At 37.1% G+C, this 17407-nt stretch overlaps 1 long non-coding RNA gene across 1 annotated transcript in view; it reads left to right on the forward strand.

Annotated features, from left to right (window-relative positions):
• The window catches only part of LOC307184546, a 205313-nt gene extending 188182 nt beyond the window's left edge, over positions 1–17131 (forward strand). Inside the window, exon 3 of the long non-coding RNA XR_013827744.1 lies at positions 16595–17131. This is a non-coding gene — a long non-coding RNA (uncharacterized lncRNA). The remainder of the gene's footprint in view (positions 1–16594) is intronic.
• The last annotated feature ends 276 nt before the right edge of the window (positions 17132–17407 follow it).

The following is a 17407-nucleotide window of genomic DNA, read 5'->3' on the forward strand; positions in this document are numbered from 1 at the left end:
TAAATAATTCGACATTGGTTAAATCTGCTTTTTGTTTTACACCAGAGAATAATCTTTGCATACTTGAACAGCTAAAATGACTGAAAAAGTTAATTGGCAAAGGAAGTGCTCAAATTATAGTAAAAGTTTGACAGAGCCAAAATAATTCCAGTTTAGACTGTTTTGAATGGTGGGGGAGAGGCTTATCTAAAGCATTATTTGAGGCTTATCTAAATCGAATAAGTACATACTGTTTTACAGAAAATTTTTTAGAGTAGTTTTAAGTTTGCAACAAAACTGAGAGGAAGGTACAGATTTCCCATATACCCTCTTACCCCACACATATGTAGTCACCCCCATTATCAATATCATTTACCTGATCTTACTAAGGGTGAATCTACATTATCACATTATAATCATCCAAAGTTAAGAGTTTACTTTCCTCTGGGTATTGTATATTCTGTGGGCTTGGGACAAATGTTTAATGACATATATCCGTTATTATGGTATTACACAAAGCAATTTCAGATCCTCTTTAGGGCAGTGAAACTGTGCTCTGCCAATTAATCTATCTACCACCCTGCTCCCTGGTAACCCCTCGTCTTTTTATTGTATCCATAGTTTTGCCTTTTCCAGAATATCATATATTTTGAATCCTACAGAAGATAGCCTTTCAGACTGGCTTCTTTCACTTATTAATATGCATTTATGATTTCTCCACATCCTTTCATGTCTTGACAGCTCATTTCTTTTTTGCACTGAGTAGTACTCCATTGTCTGAATGTACTATGGTTTATTTATCCATTCACCTAGTGAAGGACACCTTGGTTGCTTCCAAGTTCTGTCCGTTGTGAATAAAGCCGCTGTTAACATTATATGCAGATTTTGGTGTGGATAGACAATTTCAACTCCTTTGGATAAATGCCAAGGGGTATGTTTGCTGGATCATATAGTAAGAGTATGTCTAGCTTTATAAGAAATGTCAACTTGCCTTCCAAAGTGGCTGGCCCATTTTGCGTTCCCACCAGCAATGGATGAAAATTCCTTTTGTTCCACAACTTCATCAGCATATGGTGTTGTCAGTGTCCTAGATTTGACCATTCTAATGGGTGTGTGGAGGTATCGTATTATTTTTTAATTTGCATTTGCCTGATGATGTATGATGTGAAACATCTTTTCCTATGCTTATTTGCCATCTGTATATATTCTTTGATGAGGTCTATGTTAAGGTCTTTTGCCCAGTTTTTAATTGGGTTGTTTGTTTTCCTGTTGTTGAGTTTTAAGAATTCTTTGTATTTTTGGAAAACAGTTCTTTATCACATGTGCCTTCTGCAAATATTTTCTTCTTCTGTATCTTCTCAATCTCTTAAAATTGTCTTTCATAAAGCAGAAACATTTAATCTTAATGAAGTCCAGCTTACCAGTTAATTATTTCAAGATAATATCTTTGGTGTTGTATTTAAAGAGGCATCATCATGCCCAAGGTCATCTAAGTTTTCTCCTATGTTATCTTCTAGGAGTTTTATAGTTTGGGATTTTACATTTAAGTCTGTGATCCACTTTGAGTTAATTTTTGTGAAAGGTGTAAGGTAGTGTCTACATTCAAGTTTTTGCTTGTGGATTCCCAATTTTGCTAGCAGTATTTGGTGAAGAGACTATATTTGCTCCATTGTATTGCCTTTTCTCCTGTCAAAAATAAATTGATTATATACATGGGACCTATTTATGGACTCCTTGTTCTATTTCAGTGATCTATTTGCTTATTCTTTCATTAAGCACATTGTCTCAATTGTTGTAGCTTTATAGTAAGTCTTGAAGTAGAATAATGTCAGTCTTCCAACTTTGTTCTTAATATCGTGTTGGCTATATGAGTCTTTAACCTCTCCATATAAACTTTAGAATCATTTTATTGAAAGCCATAAAATAATTGGGACTTTTATTGAGATTACATTGAATTTATAGGTCAAGTTGGGAAGAATGGACATCCTGTCAGTACAGTTTTACTATCCATTAACATGGAATATATCTCCATTTATTTAATTATTTGTTGCTGTTGATCAGAATTTTTTTCATTTTCCTCATGTAGATCTTGTTCATGTTTTGTTAGATTTATATCGAAGTCTTTCATTTTTGGGGGTGCTAATGTAAGTGGAATTGTGTTTTTAAATTCAAAATCTACTTGTTCATTGGTATATAGAAAATCAACTTTTTTTTAACATCTTTATTGGAGTATAATTGCTTTACAATGGTGTGTTAGTTTCTGCTTTACAACAAAATGAATCAGCTATATATATACATATGTTCCCATATCTCTTCCCTCTTGCGTATCCCTCCCTCCCACCCTCCCTATCCCACCCCTCCAGGCGGTCACAAAGCACCGAGCTGATCTCCCTGTGCTATGCGGCTGCTTCCTACTAGCTATCTATTTTACGTTTGGTAGTGTATATATGTCCATGCCTCTCTCTCGCTTTGTCCCAGCTTACCCTTCCCCTCCCCATATCCTCAAGTCCATTCTCTAGTAGGTCTGTGTCTTTATTCCTGTCTTACCCCTAGGTTCTTCACGACATTTTTTCCCTTGAATTCCATATATATGTGTTAGCATACGGTATTTTTCTCTCTCTTTCTGACTTACTTCACTCTGTATGACAGACTACAGGTCTATCCACCTCATTACAAATAGCTCAATTTTGTTTCTTTTTACGGTTGAGTAATATTCCATTGTATATATGTGCCACATCTTCTTTATCCATTCATCTGATGATGGACACTTAGGTTGTTTCCATCTCCGGGCTATTATAAATACAGCTGCAACGAACTTTTTGGTACATGACTCTTTTTGAATTATGGTTTTCTCAGGGTATATGCCCAGTCGTGGGATTGCTGGGTCATATGGTAGTTCTATTTTTAGTTTTTTAAGGAACCTCCATACTGTTCTCCATAGTGGCTGTATCAATTTACATTCCCACCAACAGTGCAAGAGGGTTCCCTTTTCTCCACACCCTCTCCAGCATTTATTGTTTCTAGATTTTTTGATGATGGCCATTCTGACTGGTGTGACATGATATCTCATCGTAGTTTTGATTTGCATTTCACTAATGATTAACGATATTGAGCATTCTTTCATGTGTTTGTTGGCAGTCTGTATATCTTCTTTGGAGAAATGTCTATTTAGGTCTTCTGCCCATTTTTGGATTGGGTTGTTTCTTTTTTTGTTATTAAGCTGCATGAGCTGCTTATAAATTTTGGAGATTAATCTGTTGTCAGTTGCTTCATTTGCAGATATTTTCTCCCATTCTGAGGGTTGTCTTTTCGTCTTGTCTATGGTTTCCTTTGCTGTGCAAAAGCTTTGAAGTTTCATTAGTTCCCATTTGTTTATTTTTGTTTTTATTTCCATTTCTCTAGGAGGTGGGTCTAAAAGGATCTTGCTATGATTTATGTCACAGAGTGTCCTGTCTATATTTTCCTCTAAGAGTTTAATAGTTTCTGGACTTACATTTAGCTCTTTAATCCATTTTGAGTTTATTTTTGTGTATGGTGTTAGGGAGTGTTCTAATTTCATTCTTTTACATGTAGCTGTCCAGTTTTCCCAGCACCACTTATTGAAGAGACTGTCTTTTCTCCACTGTATATTTTTGCCTCCTTTATAAAAGATAAGGTAACCATATGTGTGTGGGTTTATCTCTGGGCTTTCTGTTCCATTGATCGATCTTTCTGATTTTGTGCCAGTACCATACTGTCTTGATTACTGTAGCTTTGTAGTATAGTCTGAAGTCAGGGAGCCTGATTGCTTCAGCTCCATTTTTCATTGTCAAGATTGCTTTGGCTATTTGGGGTCTTTTGTGTTTCCATACAGATTGTGAAATTTTTTGTTCTAGTTCTGTGAGAAATGCCAGTGGTAGTTTGATAGGGATTGCGTTGAATCTGTAGATTGCTTTGGGTAGTAGAGTCATTTTCACAATGTTGATTCTTCCAATCCAAGAACATGGTATATCTTTCCATCTATTTGTATCATCTTTAATTTCTTTCATCAGTGTCTTATAATTTTCTGCATACAGGTGTTTTGTCTCCTTAGGTAGGTTTATTCCTAGGTATTGTATTCTTTTTGTTACAGTGGGAAATGGGAGTGTTTTCTTAATTTCTCTTTCAGCTTTTTCATCATTAGTGTATAGGAATTCCAGAGATTTCTGTGCATTAATTTTGTATCCTGCTACTTTACCAAATTCATTGATTAGCTCTAGTAGTTTTCTGGTAGCATCTTTAGGATTCTCTATGTATAGTATCATGTCATCTGCAAACAGTGACAGCTTTACTTCTTCTTTTCTGATTTGGATTCCTTTTACTTCCTTTTCTTCTCTGATTGCTGTGGCTAAAACTTCCAAAACTATGTTGAATAATAGTGGTGAGAGTGGGCAACTTTGTCTTGTTCCTGATCTTAGTGGAAATGCTTTCAGTTTTTCACCATTGAGGACAATGTTGGCTGTGGGTTTGTCATATATGGCGTTTATTATGTTGAGGAAAGTTCCCTCTATGCCTGCTCTGCAGGGTTTTTATCATAAACGGGTGTTGAATTTTGTCAAAACCTTTCTCTGCATCTATTGAGATGATCATATGGTTTTTCTCCTTCAATTTGTTAATATGGCGTATCACATTGATTGATTTGCGTATATTGAAGAATGCTTGCATTCCTGGAATAAACCCCATTTGATCATGATGTATCATCTGTTTAATGTGCTGTTGGATTCTGTTTGCTAGTATTTTGTTGAGGAGTTTTGCATCTATGTTCATCAGCGATATTGGCCTGTAGTTTTCTTTCTTTGTGACATTTTTGTCTGCTTTTGGTATCAGGGTGATGGTGGCCTCGTAGAATGAGTTTGGGAGTGTTCCTCCCTCTGCTATATTTTGGAAGAGTTTGAGAAGGGTAGGTGTTAGCTCTTCTCTAAATGTTTGATAGAATTCGCCTGTGAAGCCATCTGGTCCTGGACTTTTGTTTGTTGGAAGATTTTTAATCACAGTTTCAACTTCAGTGCTTGTGATTGGTCTGTTCATATTTTCTATTTCTTCCTGATTCAGTCTTGGCAGGTTGTGCATTTATAAGAATTTGTCCATTTCTTCCAGGTTGTCCATTTTATTGGCATAGAGTTGCTTGTAGTAATCTCTCATGATCTTTTGTATTTCTGCAGTGTCAGTTGTTATTTCTTCTTTTTCGTTTCTAATTCTATTGATTTGAGTCTTCTCCCTTTTTTTCTTGATGAGCCTGGCTAATGGTTTATCAATTTTGTTTATCTTCTCAAAGAACCAGCTTTTAGTTTTATTGATCTTTGCTATCCTTTCCTTCATTTCTTTTTCATTTATTTCTGATCTGATCTTTATGATTTCTTTCCTTCTGCTAGCTTTGGGTTTTTTTTGTTCTTCTTTCTCTAATTGCTTCAGGTGCAAGGTTAGGTTGTTTATTCGAGGTGTTTCCTGTTTCTTAAGTTAGGACTGTATTGCTATAAACTTCTCTCTTAGAACTGCTTTTGCTGCATCCCATAGATTTTGGGTCATCGTGTCTCCATTGTCATTTGTTTCTAGGTATGTCTTTATTTCCTCTTTGATTTCTTCAGTCATCACTTCGTTATTAAGTAGTGTATTGTTTAGCCTCCATGTGTTTGTATTTTTTACAGATCTTTTCCTGTAATTGATACCTAGTCTCATAGCGTTGTGGTCAGAAAAGATACTTGATACAATTTCAATTTTCTTGTATTTACCAAGGCTTTATTTGTGACCCAAGATATGATCTATCCTGGAGAATGTTCCATGAGCACTTGAGAAAAATGTGTATTCTGTTGTTTTTGGATGGAGTGTCCTATAAATATCAATTAAGTCCATCTTGTTTAATGTATCATTTAAAGCTTGTGTTTCCTTATTTATTTTCATTTTGGATGATCTGTCCATTGGTGAAAGTGGGGTGTTAAAGTCCCCTACTATGAATGTGTTACTGTTGATTTCCCCTTTTATGGCTGTTAGTATTTGCCTTATGTATTGAGGTGCTCCTATGTTGAGTGCATCAATATTTACAATTGTTATATCTTCTTCTTGGATCGATCCCTTGATCCTTATGTAGTGTCCTTCTTTGTCTCTTCTAATAGTCTTTATTTTAAAGTCTATTTTGTCTGATATGAGAATTGCTACTCCAGCGTTCTTTTGGTTTCCATTTGCATGGAATATCTTTTTCCATCCCATTACTTTCAGTCTGTATCTGTCTCTAGGTCTGAAGGGGGTCTCTTGTAGACAGCATATATATGGGTCTTGTTTTTGTATCCATTCAGCCAATCTGTGTCTTTTGTTGGGAGCATTTAGTCCAGTTACATTTAAGGTAATTATTGATATGTATGTTCCTATTCCCATTTTCTTAATTGTTTTGGGTTCATTATTGTAGGTCTTTTCCTTCTCTTGTGTTTCTTGCCTAGAGAAGTTCCTTTAGCAGTTGTTGTAAAGCTGGTTTGGTCGTGCTGAACTCTCTCAGCTTTTGCTTGTCTGTAAAGGTTTTAATTTCTCCATCAAATGTGAATGAGATCCTTGCTGGGTAGAGTAATTTTGGTTGCAGGTTTTTCTCCTTCATCACTTTAAATATGTCCTGCCACCCCCTTCTGGCTTGCAAAGTTTCTACTGAAAGATCAGCTGTTAACCTTATGGGGATTCCCTTGTGTTTTATTTGTTGTTTTTCCCTTGCTGCTTTTAATATGTTTTCTTTGTATTTAATTTTTGACAGTTTGACTAATATGTGTCTTGGCGTATTCCCTCTTATATTTATCCTGTATGGGACTCTCTGTGCTTCCTGGACTTGATGAACTATTTCCTTTCCCATATTAGGGAAGTTTTCAACTATAATCTCTTCAAATATTTTCTCATTCCCTTTCTTTTTCTCTTCTTCTTCTGGAACCCCTATATTTAGAATGTTGGTGCGTTTAATGTTGTCTCAGAGGTGTCTGAGACTGTCCTCAGTTCTTTTCATTCTTTTTTCTTTGTTCTGCTCTGCAATAGTTATTTCTACTATTTTATCTTCCAGGTCACTTATCTGTTCTTCTGCCTCAGTTATTCTGCTACTGATCCCATCTAGAGTATTTTTCGTTTCATTTATTGTGTTGTTCATCGTTGTTTGTCTCATCTTTAGTTCTTCTAGGTCCTTGTTAAACGTTTCCTGCATTTTCTCTATTCTATTTCCAAGATTTTGGATTATCTTTACTATCATTATTCTGAATCTTTTTCAGGTAGACTGCCTATTTCCTCTTCATTTGTTAGGTCTGGTGGGTTTTTATCTTGTTCCTTTATCTGCTGTGTGTTTTTATGTCTTCTCATTTTGCTTATCTTACTGTGTTTGGGGTCTCCTTTTTGCATGCTGTAGGTTCATAGTTTCCATTGTTTTTGGTGTCTGTCCGCAGTGGCTAAGGTTGGTTCAGTGGGTTGTGTAGGCTTCCTGGTGGAGGGGACTAGTGCCTGTGTTCTGGTTGATGAGGCTGGATCTTGTCTTTATGGTGGGCAGGTCCACGTATGGTGGTGTGTTTTGGGGTGTCTGTGGACTTATGATTTTAGGCAGCCTCTCTGCTAATGGGTGGGGTTGTGGTCCTGTCTTGCTAGTTGTTTGGCATAGGATGTCCAGCAGTGTAGCTTGCTGATCGTTGAATGAAGCTGGGTGCTGGTGTTGAGATGGAGATCTCTGGGAGATTTTTGCCATTTGATATTATGTGGAGCTGCGAGGTCTCTTGTGGACCAGTGTCCTGAAGTTGGCTTTCCCACCTCAGAGGCAGAGCCCTGACTCCTGGCTGGAGCACCAAGAGCCTTTCATCCACACGGCTCAGAATAAAAGGGAGAAAAAGTAGAAACAATTAGAGAAAGAAAGAAAGAAAGAAAGAAAGAAAGAAAGAAAGAAAGAAAGAAAGAAAGAAAGAAAGAAAGAAAGAGATAGAAAGGAAGGAAGGAAGGGAGGGAGGGAGGGAGGAAGGAAGGAGGAGGGAGGGAGGGAGGGAGGGAGGAAGGAGGGAAGGAAAAAAGAAAGGAAGAAGATAAAGTGAAATAAAATAAAGTAAGATAAAATATAATAAAGTTATTAAAATAAAAAAATAATTATTAAGAAAAAAAATTTTAAAGAAACAAAAGAAAACGGACGGATAGAACCCTAGGACAAATGGTGGAAGCAAAGCTATACAGACAAAATCTCACACAGAAGCATACACATACTCACAAAAAGAGGAAAGGGGAAAAAATCATAAATCTTGCTCTCAAAGTCCACCCCCTTAATTTGGGATGGTTCATTGTGTATTCATGTATTCCACAGATGCAGGGTACATCAAATTGATTGTGGAGCTTTAATCCGCTGCTTCTGAGGCTGCTGGGAGAGATTTCCCTTTCTCTTCTTTATTCTCACAGCTCCCAGGGGCTCAGCTTGGATTTGGCCCCGCCTTTGCGTGTAGGTTCCCGGAGGGCGTCTGTTCTTTGCTCATACAGGACGGGGTTAAAGGAGCCGCTTATTCTCTGGATCACTGAGGCCGGGGGGGAGGGAGGGGCACGGAGTGCGGGGCGAGCCTGCGGCTGTGGAGGCCGGCGTGACGTTGCACCAGCCTGAGGTGTGCTGTGCGTTCTCCCGGGGCAGTTGTCCCTGGATCCCGGGACCCTGGCAGTGGCAGGCTGCACAGGCTCCCCGGAAGGGGATGTGGATGGTGACCTGTGCTCGCAGACAGGCTTCTTGGTGGTGGCGGCAGCAGCCTTAGCGTCTCATGCCCGTCTCTGGGGTCCGCGCTGTTAGCTGCGGCTCGCGCCCGTCTCTGGAGCTCCTTTAAGCAGCGTTCTTAATCCCCTCTCCTCGCGCACCAGGAAACAAAGAGGGAAGAAAAAGTCTCTTGCCTCTTCGGCTGGTGCAGACTTTTCCCCGGACTCCCTCCCGGCCAGCCGTGGCGCACTAACCCCCTGCAGGCTGTGTTCACGCAGACAACCCCAGTCCTCTCCCTGGGCTCCGACCGAAGCCCGAGCCTAAGCTCCCAGCCCCGCCCACCCCGGCAGGGTAGCAGACAAGCCTTTCGGGCTGGTGAGTGCCGGTCGGCCCCGATCCTCTGTGCGGGAATCTCCCCGCTTTGCCCCCCGTACCCCTGTTGCTGTGCTTTCCTCCGCAGCTTGGAAGCTTCCCCCTCCGCCACCCGCAGTCTCCGCCCGCGAAGGGGCTTCCTAGTGTGTGGAAACCTTTCCTCCTTCACAGCTTCCTCCCACTGGTGCAGGTTCCATCCGTATCCTTTTGTTTCTGTTTATTCTTTTTTTCTTTTGCCCTACCCAGGTACGTGGGGGGTTTCTTGCCTTTTTGGAGGTCTGAGGTCTTCTGCCAGCATTCAATAGGTGTTCTGTAGGAGTTGTTCCATGTGCAGATGTATTTCTGGTGTATCTGTGGGGGGAGGAAGGTGACCTCCGCGTCTTACTCTTCCGCCATCTTCCTGGAAGCCCCCAACTAACTTTTATATATTAACCTTGTATCCTGCAACCTGCTATAATCACTTATTAGTTTCAGGAGTTGTTTTGTTGATTCTTTCATATTTTCTACATAAACAATCTTGTCATCTGCAAATAAAGATACTTTTATGTGTTTCTCTCCAAACTGTATATCTTTATTTCCTTTTCTTGCCTGTTGAATTAGTAACGACTTCCAGTATGATACTGAAAAGGAGTGATGAGAGGGAACATCTGTGCCTTGTGCCTGATCTTCATTGGAAAATTGAGTTTCTCACCAGTAAGTATGGTGTTAGCTATAGGGTTTTTGTAGACAGTCTCTGTCAAGTTGAGGACCTGATTCCTAGTTTACTGAGAGGTTTTATCATGAAAGTGTGCTAGTTTTTGTCCCATATTTTTTCTGCATCTGTTGATATCATGTAATTTTTGTTTATGTGATGGATTACGTTAATTGAGTTTTTAATGTTGAAGCTGCCTTGCAAAACTGGAATAAGTCTCAGTTGTGCTGTATAATTTTTTTATACTTGTTTTGATTTGACTTATTAGTATTTAATTGAGGATTTTTATATCTGTGATCATGAGAGATATTGGTCTGTAGTTTTACTTGTTTGTATGTCTTTGTCTGGTTTTGGTATTAGGGTAAAGCTGACCTCATAGAACAAATTAGTAAGTATTCTCTCTGCTATTCTCTGAGAGGTGATAGAGAATTGGTATAATTTCTTTCTTAAATGTTTGGTAGAATTGACCAGTGAACCCACCTAGGCCTGGTGCTTTTTGTTTTGGAAGAACATTAATTATTGATTGAATTCCTTTAATAAATATAGTCCTATTCAGGTCATCTATTTCTCCTTTTTTAAGTTTTGACAGATCATATCTATCAATAATTGGTCCATTTTCTAGTTTATTAAATTTGTGGGCATAGAGTTATTAATAGTATATCTTTATTATTCTTTGAATGTCCATGTCATTAGTATGATCCTCCTTCTTTTACTTTATTAGAAATTTGTGTCCCCTCTCTTCTTTTCTTAGCTTGGCTGGAGGTTTATCAATTTCATTGATCTTGACAAAGAACCAGCTATTGGGTTTCATTGATTTTATTTATTGATTTCTTGCTTTCAGTTTTATTTGTTTCTAATTATTATTTCTTTTGTTTTGCTAACTTTGGGTCTACCTTGCTCTTCTTTTATTCAGTTCTTAAGGTGGAAACTTAGATCACTGATTTTAGATCTTTCTTCTTTTCTAATACATGCATTCAACACCATAAATTTCCGTCTCAGCACTGCTTTTACTGTATCTCATAAATCTTGATAAGTTGTGTTTTCTTTTTCCTCTGCTTTGAGATATAATTGATGTATAACATGGCGTAATTTCAGGGTATACAACATGTTGATTTGATACACTTATGTATTGTAAAATAAGTACTGCCATAGTGTTAGCTAACACCTCCATGATGTCACATATTACGTCTTCTTTTTGTGGTGAACATTTAAGCAACTTAACAACTATCAACTATACACTATAGTATTATTAAGTATAATCCCACCATGTTGTACATTAGCTCCCCAGAACTTATTTGTCTTAAAACTGGAAGTTTGTACCCTTTGATCAACATCTCCCCATTCCCCCCACCCACCAGCCCCTGGAAAACCCCATTTTACTCTGTTTCTATGAGAGCAAATTTTTTAGTTTCATCTTTAAGTGATATTATACAGTATTTGTCTTTTGCTGCCTAGCTTATTTCACTTAGCGTAATTCCTTAAGGTCCATCCATGTTGTTGCAGATGGCAGGATATTCTTCTTTCTCATGGCTGAGTAGTATTTTTATATTATTTATACTATATGCACACACACACAACCCACATCTATTTTTATCTGTTTATCTGTTTTGGACATGGGTTGTTTCCATGTCTTGGCTATTGTGAATAATACTGCAACTAATATAGGAGTGCAGATATCTCTTCTACATTCTGTTTTCATTTCCTTTGGATATATACCCAGAAGTGAGATTGCTGGATGTGTTTTTAATTTTTTGAGGAAGCTCCATACTGTTTTACATAGTGGCTGTACCCATTTACTTTCCCAAAAATATTGCAAAAAAATCTATTTTCTCCAACATTGGTTACATCATGACTTTTTGATAATAGTTATTCTAACAGGTGTGAGGTGATATCTCATTGTGGTTTTGATTTGTATTACCCTGATTATTAGTGATGTTAAGCACCTTTTCATGTACCAGTTGGCCCCTTGTTTGTCTTCTTTGGAAAAATGTCCTCTACCTGTTTTTTAATCAGATTGAATGATTGCTTGTTTTTTGATATTGAGTTGTATAAATTCCTTATATATTTTGGATATTAACCCCTTACTAGATATATGATTTGCTCCCATCCCTAGAGTACCTTTTAATTTTGTTGATTATTTCTTTCTTTGTGCTTTTTAGTTTAATTTATTAATTTTTACTTTTGTTGCTTTCACTTTTGGTGTCATATCCAAAAAATTGTGGCCAAGACCAATGTCAAGATTGTCCCCAATATCTAGGAGTTTTTTTTTTTTTTTGGAGTTTTATTGTCTAGGAATTTTATTACTTCATACCTTATGTTTAAATCTTTAATCCTTTCTGTGTTAATTTTGGTGAATGATGTAAGATAGGGGTCCAGTTATATTCTTCTGCATGTGATTACCCAGTTTTCCCAGCACCGTTTATAAAGGTACTATGCTTTCTCTGTTGAGTAATCTTGGCTCTCTTGTCAAATATTAGTTGATTGCACATGTGGGGATTTATTCCTGGGCTCTTGATTCTGTTCCATTGATTTCTGTGCTATTTTTATGCCAGTGCTATACTCTTTTGATTACTATAGTTTTGTAGTATAGTTTGAAGTCAGAAAATGTGATGCCTTCAGGTTTGCTCTTTTTTTCTCAGTATTGTTTTGACTATTTGGATTCTTTTGTGGTTCCATACAAATTTCAGAAATATTTGTTTTATTTCTTTGGTAGATACCATTAGAATTTTGAAAAGAGTTGTGTTGAATCTGTAGATTGATTTGGCTAGAGTGGAAATTTTTACAGTATTAATTCTTTTAATTCATGAACACTGGATATTTTTCCTTTTGTTTGTGCACCTCTTCAATATCTTTCATCAAGGTCTTATAGTTTCAAGTGTACTAATCCTTCACCTCCTTGGTTAAATTTATTCCTAAGTATTTTACTGTTTTTGATGCTATTATAAGGGGATTATTTGCTTAATTTCTGTTTCAGATATTCTGTTATTAGTGTATAGAAATGCAACTGATTTCTGCATGTTGATTTTGTATCCTGCAAATTTACTGGATTTGTTGATTGTTCTAACTTTTTTCATGGACTCTTAGGGTTTTCTACATATAAGGTCATATCATTTGGAAACAAAGACAATTTTACTTCTTTCTTTCCTTCTGATTTGTATTCATTTTATTTCTTTTTCTTGTCTGATTGCTCTGGCTAGGACAGTACTGTATTGAATAAGAGTGAGCGACCTTTGTTTTTCCTGATCTCAGAGAAAAAGCTCTCAACCTTTCATTGTTGAGTATGATGATAGCTGTGGATCTGTCTTATGTAGACTTTATTATTTGGAGGTATATTTCTTCTATTCCCAATTGGTTGAGCATTTCTATCATGAAAGGATGTTGTATTTTGTCAAATGCTTTTTCTGCACCGATTTGGATGATCAGATCATTTTTACCTTTTATTATTAATGTAGTGTATAACATTTATTAATTTAGGTATTTTGGATCATCCTGTATTCCGGGGGTAAATCCCACTTGATCATGGTGAATGATCATTTTAGTGTGTTTAATTCTGTTTGCTAATATTTTCTTAACAAGTTGCGCATCGGTATTTTTCAGGAATACTGGTCTTTAATTTTCCTTTCTTGTAATGTCTTTATCTTGCTTTGATATCAGGGTAATGCTGGCCTCATAAAATGAGTTTGGGAGGGTTCCCTCCCCTTAAATTTTTTTGAAAAGTTGAAGAAGGATTGGTATTAATTCTTTTTAAAATGTTGTGTATAATTCACCAGTGAAACCATCTGGTCCTCGGTTTTTCTTTGTTGGGAAATTTTTGACTACTGATTCAGTCTTCCTGTTATTTATGTGTTCAAATTTTATTTTTATGGGAGTCCTTCTTGGTAGTTTGTATGGTTATAGAAATTTATCCATTTCTTCTGGGTTATATAATTTTATTTTGGCTTACACTTGTCCTTAGTAGTCTCTTGTGGTTCTTTGTATTTCTCTGGTATCAGTTCTAATGTCTCCTCTTCTATTTCTGATTTTATCTATTTTACTCTTCTCCTTCTCTTAGTCGGTCTCGCTACAGATTTGTCAATTTCCTTTATCTTTTCAAAGAATCATCTCTTAGTTTCTATGATATTTTCTATTGGTTTTCAGATCTATATCATTTGTTTCTGCTCTGATCATTGTTATATCCTTTCTTCTACTAACTTTTGACTTAATTTGTTCTTTTTTTTAGTTCTTGGAGGTGAAAAATTAGGTTGGTTAGGTTGTTTGAGATATTTCTTTTTTCTTAATGTAGGTGTTTATTACTATAAAGTTTCATCTTAGAATTGCTTTTGCAGCATCCCATAGGTATGGATGGGTGTTTTTCCATTTTCATTTGCTTCAAGGTATTTTTTTTTCTTTTCCAATTCTTTCTTTGACCCATTGGTTGTACAGGATAGTGTTTTTAAAATTGCACATATTTGTTAATTTTCCAACATTTCTCCTGTTACTGATTTCTAGTTTTATACCAGTGTGGTTGAAAAAGATACTTGGTATGATTTCAGTATTCTTTAATTTGCTCAGAATTGCTTTGTGGCCTACCATATGATGGAGAGTGTTTCATGTGCCCTTCAAAAGAATGTATATAATAGTCCCCCCCATCCATGGTGGCTATGTTCCAAGACCCTCTGTGGGTGCCTGCGACTGTGAATAGTACCGAATCCTATATATACTATGTTTTTTCCATACATACATACATAAACATGATAAAGTTTAATTTATAGATTAGGTGCTGTAAGAGATTCACAACAAAAACTAATAATAAAATAGAACAATTATAAACTGCAGTAAAAATTATGTGAATGTAGTCTCTCTTTCTCTTTCTCAAAATATCTTATACAAATTTAATGCTTTTTCCATCTTAACTAAGGCCTTATCACATACTATGGCTGTAACTTTTGCAGTTTGAGGTGCAGCAGCAAAATTATCATGAATTTATTTTTCCTTTTTCACAATTTCACTGATAGATTTGTTCTTACTGTGGATCTTAGCAACTTCAGTGTATGATGTTTTTCCTTCCTTATTAAGTTGAGAACTTTCACCTTTTCACATAAAGGAAGTATTTTACAGCGTCTCTTCAGCATATCCAAATTGCCAGCAGTACTACTCTTATACTTCAGGGTTATTCCTAAGTAAAATAAGAGTTACTTGAACACAAGCACTATGATACTGCAACAGTCAATCTGGTAACCAAGATGGCTACTAAGAGACTAATTGGGTAGGATACACTGGACAAAGGGATGATTCACATCTTAGGTGGGACAGAGCAGGAAGGTGGGAGATTTCATTATGGTACCAAAAATAGCACATAATATAAAACTTATAAATTGTTCATTTCTGGAATTTTCCATTTAGTAATTTTGGACAGTGATTGATTGTGCTAACTGAAACCATGAAAAGCAAAACTTTGGACAGTGGGGAACTCCTATATTCTGCTGTTGTTGGATGGAATATTGTGTACATATCTATAAAGCCCATTCAGTCTAAAGTAAGGTTTAAGTCTAATGTTTCCTTGTTGCTTCATTGACTGTGTGATTTTTGCAGTGTTGAATGTAGGTTAGTGAAGTCCCCTACTCTTATTGTACTATCTCTTTATCTCTTCAGATCTGTATTTGCTTACTATATTTTTTGTTCTCTCATATTGGGGGCTTATATATTTATGATACATCTTCTTACTGATTTGACCCCTTTATCATTATATAATGACCTCATTTGTCTCTAGTTATTGTTTTTGGCTTAGCATCTATTTTCTCCATTGTTTTTCCTTATTTTTCCTTTGTTCCCCTCTGAATGGACAGTTTCAAAGTTTCTGTCTTCAATCTCATTGATTCTCCTACTTAAGAATTCTGTTGATGCTCTCTATTACATTTTCATTCCATTCATTGTTTTCTTCAGCTCCAGATTTCTGTTTCATTCATTATTATGGTTTCTATCTCTTTGTTAAACTTTTCATTTTTTAGTGTATTATTTTTATGAGCTCATGGAATTGTCTTCCTGTGTTTTCTTGTAGCTCATTGAGTTCCTTAAAACAGCAATCTTCTATTCTTTATCTGGTAGTTGTAGATGTCCATGTCTTTGGATTAGGTTACTGGAAGATATGGTGGTTCTTTAGGTGTGTCATGTTACCTTAATTTTTCATGTTCCTTGAAGTTTTGTGTGGATGTCTTTGCATTGAAGTAGCAGTCACTTCCTCCAGTTTTCACTGTCTGCCTCTGGGAGAGAGATGCCTTCTGTCAGTCTTGGTAGATGTTCTGAGGATATTTCAGACCTTCTATGGGTACAACCTGCTCCACGCTTTTTGCTTTGTCTTGTGAGTTCTTAAGCTTGTATGCTATCTATGGACACCGCAATGCCCATGGCTTAGTGCTGACAGCCTCTCTTCTGTTTTCTCAGACTTGGTGCTAGAGCCCAAGTTCGTGGTCTCTCTCATCTCTCACAGATTTGTCTTACTTTGCTCACTCTCTAGCCATTTTCAAAGACTGCTCTTACTGCTGCCATCAGAAACATGCACAAGAATCTGGCAAAAGTGTGCAGGTATATGTGGGTAAGGCACATGGAGTGCTGAGGGTGCTCCTGGATCAATTGAGGGGACCCATGGGTGAGGTGTTCCCAGTAGTCCATTTATGGGCTTCTTGATGGAGTCCATCATACAATTAGTAGGATCTGTGTTCCTTTACTGTCCCCCAAGTGTTCTGTCTCCCGCTCCTCCCAGTCCCCAGTCATGTAGCTTATGATTTAATACTATGAATGGGGTGAGAGAGGAATGACTCTCTGTGGCAGCATCTTGCATACCTGGGGAAGTCAGAGGCTTAATCACATGCTCTCCCATTTCCCCACAGGAGAAGCTACAGGCTGAGGAAGATTTCTGTTAGCCCTAAGCTATGCTGCCTTGGGTGAGGGGTGATGCAGGTAAGTCAAGTTGTTTCTCATACCTACATAAATGTGTCCAAAGTCATATTTATTTTGCTCCAGTAATGTGCAGAAACTCTTCTCTAGAAAATTAGACTTCCACAAAGGCTCTTTTATTCATGGATGATTGTCTAAGTTAGTGTTCTCCAGCGGCTCCTGGGACCACAGCCAAGAGGGGCTGAATCTGGTTCATGGTCCACAGCCAGGATTGAGGTCTGTCTATCACCTGCCACATGGGTGGGTTACACTACTTCCAGGTTCCTTGGCATATGTCACTGGAACTCAAATCTCCCTCAAAGGCACTTCAATCCATGGATTGATGCTGAATTTTTGTTGTTGGGAGAAAACATGAGAGATGCTACCATGATGCTGATGTCACCCACCAATACATTGTGTTTCAGTTTCACTTAGTTCAAAATGGTTTTAAATTTCTCTTGAGATTTCTTCTTTGACTCATGTGTTATTTAAAAGTATGTTGTTTAATTGCCCACATTACGGAATTATCCAGTTATCTTTCTGTTATTGATTTCTAGTGTAACTCCATTGTGGTCTGAGAACAGATTTGGTTTATGATTTCTATCATTTTAAATTTAAGGTGTGTATTATGGCCCAGAAATTGGTCTGTCTTGGAGAATGTTTCATGGGGGCTTGCAAAAATGTGTATTCTGCTGTTTTGGATGAAGCAATCTATAGATGTATATCCAGTTGATTCATGGTGTTGTTCTGTTCAGCTATATCCTTAC

The sequence above is a fragment of the Stenella coeruleoalba genome, assembly GCF_951394435.1.
Source record: "Stenella coeruleoalba genome assembly, chromosome: 3".
Lineage (NCBI taxonomy): Eukaryota > Metazoa > Chordata > Mammalia > Artiodactyla > Delphinidae > Stenella > Stenella coeruleoalba.